Consider the following 7,662-nt stretch of genomic DNA (forward strand, 5'->3'; position numbering starts at 1 on the left):
ACTTGTGAGCAGGTCTTCGCCAGCTAGAATCCACGCACCGGCCTGTAGGGATAGCGGGCTAAGGAGTAACCAGCTCGCGATCTGAAACGGGAGACAAATCCGTGACCGAGAGCTGCCGCAAGCGGATGAAGCTATTTGCGAGAGCAGAGGGCGCCTGCTATCTGTATCCGAGCAGGCGGCGATTTGCCTTTCGCCTAAGGTGCATTTAATGTCGGGCCCCTATAGCGAATTCAATTTACGAGATAGCTTCATGAGCGGGCGATCAATTTCGCCGGGGGCCCATTACCGCGAGGACCGCTCTATCAGCCTTTCTTCAAAAAGCCGTAAATTTTGTACAGTGCCGGGAAAGACTTTGCTGAGAGGCAGGGCGCCCGGGCTCACTGCAAACTGCGCGGCTGTCACCGCATCTGTAGTCGGGCTAGGCGCCAGTAAATAGTGCTCGAATGGTGCCGTCTGCACTGATGGTGTTACTTGTTGGAGCTTAATAATATGTACTTACTTGTACTGCACATATACAGCAGTCTAATTCAAATGTGTTCCGTTCAGCGTCCTCAATACTTGGATACATTACAATCTCCGTCTTCCCCTAGAGATTTAACACTCCACAGCTCCATCTAGTACCATGATAACTATTTTCCGATGTCTGAACACACGTCCTGTAAATTCTGTCTCTTCTGTTGTCAATGTTAACCACATATTCCTTTCCTCCCCGATTTCGTAGGTAACTTACTCACTACAATTTGTTCGAATAAAGACATGATTGAGACCGTTGGTGACATATGATATAAACTGAAACTTCCTGGCAGATTAAAACTGTGTGCCCGACCGAGACTCGAACTCGGGACCTTTGCCTTTCGCGGGCAAGTGCTCTACCATCTGAGCTACCGAAGCACGACTCGCGCCCGGTACTCACAGCTGTACTTCTGCAAGTATCTCGTCTCCTACCTTCCAAACTTTACAGAAGCTCTCCTGCGAACCTTCGTAGTGAGTACCGGGCGTGAGTCGTGCTGCGGTAGCTCAGTTGGTAGAGCACTTGCTCGCGAAAGGCAAAGGTCCCAAAATCGAGTCTCGGTCGGGCACACAGTTTCAATCTGCGAGGAAGTTTCATATCGGCGCACACTCCGCTGCAGAGTGAAAATCTCATTATGATATAAACTGTTGATGGTGCACAGCAATCGGTCTTATTCAAAAAGTACCGTTACCGGTCTCGAATTTACACAATTCATCAGCAGACGACTTTCATGCTTTCGTCAAAACAAATGACACATCGATTTACTGGTAAGTTGCCCGAGGATAAAGAATTATTCACAGTTACATATATGTAACGATTTTTGGTACCATTTTTTTAAAGGAACACACCGCCATTTGACTGTACATCTTGTAACAGATCAGTAAATAATCATGAGGGCACGTCACATTTAGAAAAAATATTTTTTATTTACTAATGTAAGGCTGTTTTTACTAAATATGACGTCATCCAACGATTTATTGTTTACCATAGAGCAATTCATCAGTAAACCAACATATTATTTGTTTTGATGAAAGCGTGAAAGCCGTCTGATGACGAACTATGTAAATTCGAAATCGGTAACGGTACTTTTTGAATAAAGTAATCTAAAATCAATTGTGGCTGGCAGCAGTACAGTATCAACAATTTAACTTCCTCATTTCTTATCGTCTCTGGCTACTTAATTTTCAACACCCTAATATAGCACCATACACCGAACGCATCAATTCTCTACTTTTCCGCTTTTTAAACATTCCGTTATGAACTTTCATACGGTGCTCTGCTCCAAACGTAAATTTTTAGAAGTTTATTCATCAACCTAAGGTCTATGTTAATACTACTAGATTTTTTTTAGCGAGGATAGCCCCTCTATGCCTATAATAGTGTGCTTCTTCTGTCCTCCTTGCTTCGTCCGTTATCAGTCATTTTGCTTCCAAGGAAGCAAAATTCCTGGCACAACACACAACTTCATTTTTGCCTATACTTCATAGCAGTTCATCATGAAGTAAGGATATTAAGAAGAAATGGCTTGGCTGCAAGGCATGGGCTGTTTTCAAAGTGAGTCCTTCTCCATGCAGCAGAATGTCTTAGCATATTAAAAGTGGTATAAAAGACCCCTTCTGTGAAGTTTTTGGAATAGGAGAGAAGTACTGCCAAAACTGAATCTGCGATGAACAGCTGTCAGCCCTGCCCGCGTAGCTCAGCTGGTAAGAATCTTTTCAGTGAAAAGAAATGTTCTGAGTAAGGGACCCTGTCCAGTACACAATTTTAATCCTATTCCAAAACAATGCACAGACTGTTGCATACTGATACACTCATTCTGCAAACAATGCAGTAAGCTGTGGCTAAGGCATTTCTCCCCGATATGCTTTCTTGCAGTCCCGCAACGTATGTAAGAGAGCTAATGTGAAACTTTGGAGACAGGAGAACGGTACCGTCAGAATTGGAGCTGCGAGGAAAGGCTGCTATTACTGAACATTTAACTCATTAACTGATCCGTAAAGTAATTACACGTTTGAAGTTGTTTAATAGACGGGAGTTCGAGTCTGAAAATGAAAGGTCTACACTAGCCGCAATAAGTGTAATATTTATTACGACAGCTGTTTCGGCTTTGTTGGCATTCGCAGGTGACCTGCCAGTACAACATAGGCGAGACTACGTACATATGTGGTGTTTGTCTCCGTGGATAATTACACAGTGCGCCGGCTGCGGTGGCCGAGCGGTTATACGTGCTTTAGTCAGGAGCCGCGCGACTGTTACGGTCGCTGGTTCGAATCCTGCCTCGGGCATTGATGTGTGTGATGTCCTTAGGTTAGTTAGGTTTAAGTAGTTCTAAGTTCTATGGGACTGATGCCATAGTGCTCAGAGCAATTTGAGCCATTTGAATTACACAGTACAATTTCACATTGTTACGTCTAGTTTGGTTTGTCGTCCATATTGCAGCAATAGTACACTGCTACCGTGTAATTTACAATAATTATGCGCCATATAGCAACCATAAACGTTTCCACACATATTTTGTAATTTGCTTACTGTAAATTACGACTTGACGTTTATTTGACTATTCGTTTAGTAAAATGCTCTATAATTAATTAAGCAACGATAATGTTATATTTACCTGACTGGATATTACTGTGAATTTATTTTAGGTTTGAGTATATGTGTTGTAAAATGTACTATCCGTTTTCGTGTTCCAGTATGTCAATAAAGTGAAGATAATATTTACGTCTAAAATCTGTGTGTTTGTTTAGTATATCGTGTGTATAGTTTGTCGTATGTATGAACAATGGACATTACCGTCGGTGGGGTGCCTTGAGTGCTGCAACGATACAGATAGCCGTACCGTAAATGCAACCACAATAGAGAGGTATCTGTTGAGAGGCCAGACAAGCCTATGGCTCCTGAAGAGGGGCAGCGGCCTTTTCAGTAGTTGAAGGGGCAACAGTCTTGATGATTGACTGAACGTCCGTAAAATAGTCCCCTCCCATTCGGACCTGGGAGGGGGGGGAGGGAGTGGGGGGGGGGGTGAATTACTCAGGAGGCTGTCGTCATTACGAGAAATAAAAGTGGCAGTCTACGGATGGGAGAGTGGAATGTTAAGTCCCCTAATCGGGTAGGTAAGTTAGAAAAATTAAAAACGAAAATGGATCAGGTGTAGGTAGATATAATGGGAATTAGTGAAGTTCGGAGACAGGAGGATCAGGACTTCTGGTCAGGTGAATACAGGGTTTAAAATACAAACTCGAGTATAGTAACGCAAAAGTAGTGTAATAATGAATAAGGAAATAGAAATGTTGGTCAGATACTATGAACACATAGTGAACACATTAATGTAGCAAGACGGGCACGATGACAACACCCCCCACAATAGTACAAGTTTATCTGCCAACTAGCTCCGCAGATGCTAAAGAGATTGAAGAAATATATGACGAGGTAAAAGACATCTTTCACGCAGAAGGATCGTACAAACATACCACCGTTTGAGTCTCGTACAGATTCCCGTATGGAGGACATAGTGATAGACATCCCTGGGGTTGTGAAGCAGCTGAATGGGTTGGAAATAAATAAATCGCCAGGTACTGATGGGATTCCAATTCGGTTTTACAGAGAGTACTCTCCTGCATTGGCTCCTTACTTAGCTTGCATTTATCGCGAATCTTTTGCCCAACGTAAAGTCCCGAGCGACTGGAAAAAAGCGCAGGTGACGCCTGTATATAAGAAGGGTAGAAGGACGGATCCTCAAAATTACAGACCAATATCCTTAACATCGGTTTGTTGCAGGATTCTCCAACATATTCTCCGTTCGAATATAATGAATTTCCTTGAGACAGAGAAGTTGCTGTCCATGCATCAGTACGGCCTTAGAAAGCATCGCTCCTGCGAAACGCAACTCGCCCCTTTTTCAAATGATATCTTGCGAACCATGGATGAAGGGTATCAGACGGATGCCATATTCCTTGACTTCCGGAAAGCGTTTGACTCGGTGCCCCACTGCAGACTCCTAACTAAGGTACGAGCATATGGGAATGGTTCCCAGATATGTGAGTGGCTCGAAGACTTCTTAAGTAATAGAACCCAGTAAGTTGTCCTCGATAGTGAGTGTTCATCGGAGGTGAGGGTATCATCTGGAGTGCCCCAGGGAAGTGTGGTAGGCCCGCTGTTATTTTCTATCTACTTAAATGATCTTTTGGATAGGGTGGATAGCAATGTGCGGCTGTTTGCTGATGATGCTGTGGTGTACGGGAAGATGTCGTCGTTGATTGACTGTAGGAGGATACAAGATGACTTGGACAGGATATGTGATTGGTGTAAAGAATGGCAGATAACTCTAAATATAGATAAAAGTAAATTAATGCAGATGAATAGGAAAAATAATCTCTTAATGTTTAAATACTCCATTAGTAGTGTAGCGCTTGACACAGTCACGTCGCTTAAATATTTGGGCGTAACATTGCAGAGCGATATGAAGTGGGACTAGCATGTAATGGCAGTTGTGGGGAAGGCGGATAGTCGTCTTCGGTTCATTGGTAGAATTTTGGGAAGATGCGGTTCATCTGTGAAGGAGACGGCTTATAAAACACTAATACGACATATTCTTGAGTACTGCTCGAGCGTCTGGGATCCCTATCAGGTCGGATTGAGGGAGGACATAGAAGCAATTCAGAGGCGGGCTGCTAGATTTGTTACTGGTAGGTTTGATCATCACGCGAGTGTTACGGAAATGCTTCAGGAACTCGGGTGGGAGTCTCTGGAGGAAAGGAGGCGTTCTTTTCGTGAATCGCTACTGAGTAAATTTAGAGAACCAGCATTTGAGGCTGATAGCAGTACAGTTTTACTGCCGCCAACTTATATTTCGCGGAAAGACCCCAAAGATAAGATAAGAGAGATTAGGGCTCCTACAGAGGCATTTTTCCCTCGTTCTGTTTGGAAGTGGAACAGGGAGGGAAGATGCAAGTTGTGGTACGACGCACCGTATGATGGATTGCGGAGTATGTATGTTGATGGAGATGTAAATGTAGGGGACACGAAAATTTAATAGGGATTGGGGTCTAGTATTCGGTAGTAGGAAAACGAAGAGAAGGAAAATATCAGATCAATATGAACTGGAGGAAAGGAATGAAAGATGAAGCTGCATGGTAGAGTTTTGCACAGGGTATAATTTAATCATCGTTAACACTTGGTTTAAGAATCATAAAAAAAGGTGAGAGAGATCTGGAGATGTCAGAAGGTTTCAGACTGATTATATAATAGCATGACAGGGATTTAGAAACCAGGTTTTAAATCGTAAAACATTTCCAGTGTCAGGTATGGACTCTGACCACAATTTATTGGTTATGAACTCTAGATTAAAACTGAAGAAATTGGAAAATGTAGACAATGAAGAAGATTGCACCTGGATAAGTTGAAAGAACCACAGGATTCTGACAGTTTCAGAGGAAGCAGTAGGGAACAGTTAACTTGGACAGGGGAAAGGAATATAGAAAACGAATCGGTAGCTTTAAGAAATAAAGTAGTGAAGGCAGGAGAGGATCAAATAGATAAAGAAACAAGATCTGTTAGGAATCCTTGGATAACACAAGAGATACTGAATTTAACGGATAAAACGTGAAAATTTAAAAATGTAGCAAATGAAACAGGCGAAGGCGAATACAAACGTTTAAAATATGAGATAGACAGGAAGGTCAAAAACGCTAAGCAGGAATGGCATGAGGGTAGATGTAAGGATTTAGAAGCCTATTTCATTAGGGGAAAGGTAGATACCGATTACAGCAAAATGAAAGAGGGCCTTTGTAGAAAAGAGGAGCAGTTGTATGAATATCAAGAGCTTAGAGGAGGAATCAGTCCTAAGCAAAGAAGGGAAAGCTGAAAGGTGCAAGAAGTATATCGAGAGTCTGTACAAGGGAGATAAACTTGAAGACAATGTTAAAGAAAGGGAAGTGGACGTAGATAAGGATGAGATGGGAGATATGATACTGCGAGAAGAATCTGACTGAGTTATGAAAGAACCATGGCTCCGGGAGTAGACGATATTCCGTGAGAATTACAGATAGCCTTGTGAGAGCCAGCCATAACAAAGCTCTTCCATGAAAATTAATTCTGCAAGGTTCGCAGAACCGCTTGTGTGAAGTTTGGAAGGTAGGAGACGAGGTACTGGCGGAATTAAAGCTGTGAGGATGGGTCGAGAGTCGTGCTTGAGTAGCTCAGTTGGTAGAGCACTTGCCCGCGAAAGGCAAAGGTCCCGAGTTCGAGTCTCGGTTCGGCAAACAGTTTTAATCTGCCAGGAAGTTTCATATCAACGCACACAGCGCTGCGGAGTGAAATCTCATTCTGTCCCAGGCATGTTCGACGGGGTTCATGTCTGAAGAAAATGCTGGTCACTCTAGTCGAGCGATGTCGTTTCCTGAAGGAAGTCATTCACGATAGGGAGGCGAATTGTCGTCCATGAAGATGAATGCCTCGTCAATAGGCTGCCGTTACGGTTGCACTATCTGTCAGACGATGGCATTCACGTACCGTACAGCCGTTACGGCGCTTTCCATGACCACTAGCGGCATACGTCGGCCCACATCATGCCCCCCCCCCAAAACAGCAGGGAACCTCCACCTTCCTGCACTCGCTGGGCAGTGTGTCTAAGTTATTCAGCTTCACCAGGTTTCCTCCAAACACGTCTCCGACGATCGTCTGGTGGAAGGCATATGCGACAATCATCGGTGAAGAGAACGTGATTCCAGTCTTGAGCGGTCCATTCGGCTTGTTGTTGGGCCCATCTAAACCGCGTTGCACGGTGTCGTGGTTGCAAAGATGGATCTCGAAATGGACGTCGGGAGGTGAAGTTGCGCATCATGCAGGCTATTGCGCACTGTTTGAGTCGTAACACGGCGTCCTGTGGTTGCACGAAAAGCATTATTTAACATGGTGGCGTTGCTGTCAGGGTTCATCCGAGCCATAATCCGTAGGTAGCGGTCATCAACTGCAGTACTATCCCTAGGGTGCACCGAGCGAGGCACATCAACAGTTGCTGCCTGTCTGTGGATCTCTTCCATGTCCGAACAACATCGCTGGTTCACTCGGAGACGCCTGGACACTTCCCTTGTTGAGAGCCCTTCCTGGCCAAAGTAACAAGACGGACGCGAATGTCTACTCATTGTTGAACT

General features: G+C 44.0%; 1 non-coding gene across 1 annotated transcript; it reads left to right on the plus strand.

Moving 5' to 3' along the window:
* The first annotated feature begins 6,696 nt into the window (after positions 1-6,696).
* On the plus strand, positions 6,697-6,771 carry Trnas-cga (transfer RNA serine (anticodon CGA)). Its single transcript has one exon. It is a non-coding gene; the product is annotated as a tRNA-Ser (tRNA).
* The last annotated feature ends 891 nt before the right edge of the window (positions 6,772-7,662 follow it).

This window comes from Schistocerca serialis, chromosome 9 (genome assembly GCF_023864345.2).
Source record: "Schistocerca serialis cubense isolate TAMUIC-IGC-003099 chromosome 9, iqSchSeri2.2, whole genome shotgun sequence".
NCBI classification, from domain to species: Eukaryota; Metazoa; Arthropoda; class Insecta; order Orthoptera; family Acrididae; genus Schistocerca; species Schistocerca serialis.